The 2719-nt window shown below is 40.7% G+C and overlaps 1 non-coding gene across 1 annotated transcript; it reads left to right on the top strand.

Annotated features, from left to right (window-relative positions):
* Positions 1–1937: 1937 nt before the first annotated feature.
* On the top strand, positions 1938–2040 carry LOC118152627 (small nucleolar RNA U13). The gene has a single exon (XR_004741363.1). It is a non-coding gene; the product is annotated as a small nucleolar RNA U13 (small nucleolar RNA).
* Positions 2041–2719: the final 679 nt, after the last annotated feature.

Raw genomic sequence — 2719 nt, 5'->3', positions numbered from 1 at the left:
GAAACAATCATTAGAGTGAAACAGCAACCAACAGAATGAGAAACATTTTTGCAAGCTATCCATCTGACAAAGAGCTAATATCCAGAATCTATGAAGAACTTAAAAAAATTTACAAGACAAAAGCAAACAATCGCATCAAAAAGTGGGCTAAGGATATGAACAGACACTTTTCAAAAGAAGACATTTATGCAGCCAACAAACGTATGAAAAAATGCTCATCATCACTGGTCATTAGAGAAATGCAAATCAAAACCACATTGAGATACCATCTCACACAAGTTAGAATGGCGATCATTAAAAAATCTGGAGACAACAGATGCTGGAGAGGATGTGGAGAAATAGGAACACTTTTGCACTGTTGGTGGGAGTGTAAATTAGTTCAACCATTGTGGAAGACAGTGTGGCGATTCCTCAAGGATCTAGAAATAGAAATATCATTTGACCTAGTAATCCCATTACTGAGTATGTATACCCAAAGGATTATAAATCATTCTATTATAAAGACATATGCACACATATGTTCATTGTGGCACTGTCGTGGAATACTATGCAGCCATAAAAAAGGATGAGTTCATGTCCTTTGCAGGGATGTGGATGAATCTGGAAACCATCATTCTCAGCAAACTGACACAAGACCAGAAAACCAAACACCTCATGTTCTCACTCATAAGTGAGTGTTGAACAATGAGAACACATGGACACAAAGAGGGGAACACCACATACTGGGGCCTGTTGAGAGGTGGAAAAGCTAGCGGAGGGATAGCAGGGCATGGGGAATTGGGGAGGGATAACATTAGGAGAAATACCTTATGTAGGTGATGGGGTGATGGATGCAGCAAACCACCATGGCATGTGTATACCTATGTAACAAACCTACATGATATGCACATGTACCCCAGAACTTAAAATATAATAATAATAATAATAACCAGTAAGAAAAAAAAAGGTGAGCAAAGGGAAGGGTAGTGGGTGGAGGGGGGTGGAGGGGGAGAGATGAGGATAGTTAATGGATTAAAAAAATAGAAGAATGAATAAGGCCAGGCACAGTGGCTGACATCTATAATCCTAGCCTTTTGGGAGGCCAAGGAGGAGGAATCACTTGAGCCTAGTAGTTCAAGACCAGCCTGGGCAACATAGTGAGATCCTCTCTTTGCAAAAAATACAAAAACTAGCTGGGTGTGGTGACTCATGCCTGTGGTCCCAGCCACTTGGGAGGCTGAGGTGGGAGGCTCACCTGAGCCTCCCACCTCAACCAGGGAGGTTGAAGTTGCAGTAAGCTGTGATCCAACCCACTGCACTCCAGCCTGGGCAACAGAGTGAGGCCCTGTCTCAAAACAAGCAAACAACAAAAAGATTAAGACCTAGTGTTTGATAGCACAACAGGATGACTCCAATCAATAATAATTAAATTATACATTTAAAATAATTAAAAGAGCATAACTGGATTGTCTGTAATGCAAAAGATATATGCTTGAGGGGATGGATATCACATTCTCTATGATGTAATTATTATGCATTACATGCCTGTATCAAAACATTTCATGTACCCCATAAATATATACACTTATGTACCCACGTAATGGGCAAAAGGCATGAACATTTTCCAAAAGAAGACATAGCAAAAGTTAACAAACATATGAAAAAATGCTCAACATCGCTGATCATCAGACAAAAGCAAATAATACCACAGTGAGATATCATCTTACACCAGCGAGAATGGCTGTTACTAAAAAGTCGGAGAACGACACATGTTGGCAAGGATGCAGAGAAAATGAAACGCTTACACACTGTGGGTGGGAATGTAAATTAGTACCTCTGTGGAAAACAGTATGAAGATTTCCCAAAGAACTGAAAATAAAACTACCATTTGATCCAGCAATCCCACTACCAGAGATCTGTCCTAAGGAGAAGAAATAATTACATTAAAAAGATACCTGATGCTTTTGTAGTTCATGAGCGTGATGACTGGGTGTTCAAGTACATGCGTGAGATGTGTCACCCTCAAATTTGTTGCGAAGTTGGAATATTGCCTGTCTGACAGGAAGAAAATTTTAAGTTTAAAAGGATACCTGCACTTGTATGCTTATCACAGCACCGTTGAAAATGGCAACGATTCAGAATCAACCTGTGTCCATCAATGGATGACTGGATAAAGAAAATGTGGTGTATATATAGAACTCGGCCACAAAAAAGAATGAAATCATGTCTTCTCCAGCAACATGGATGGAATTGGAGGTCATTATTTTAAGTAAAATAACTTAGAAACAGAGAGTCAAATACTACATGCTATCACTTATAAGCAGGAGCTAAACAATGGGTCCACATGAACCGACCGAATGGAGTGATAGACACTGGTCTCCAAAAGGTGGGAAAGTGGTAAGGAATGAGAAGTTACCTAGTGGATACAATGTACACTATTCAGGTGATGGTTACACTAAAAGCCCCCAGACTTCACCACTACACAGTATGTCTGTGTAGCAAAATTGCACTTGTACCCCCTAAATCTGTTTTTTAAATAGGAAGGGGGGCAAACCCAATATGACTGGCATTCTTATAAGATGGGGCCTGCATGCACAGAGAGAAGACCAGTGAAGAGGCAGCAAGAGGCAAGCCATCTGTAAATCAAGGGTAGCCATCTACAGAATCCAGGATAGATGCCTCAGAGGAACCCAACCCTGCTGGCACCTTGATCTACAACAAGCTTGTCCAACCCATGGCC

This window comes from Callithrix jacchus, chromosome 3 (genome assembly GCF_049354715.1).
Source record: "Callithrix jacchus isolate 240 chromosome 3, calJac240_pri, whole genome shotgun sequence".
In the NCBI taxonomy this organism is placed as follows: Eukaryota; Metazoa; Chordata; class Mammalia; order Primates; family Cebidae; genus Callithrix; species Callithrix jacchus.
Note: the sequence above shows the minus strand (reverse complement) of the source record. Positions and strands in the feature narration are given on the sequence as shown.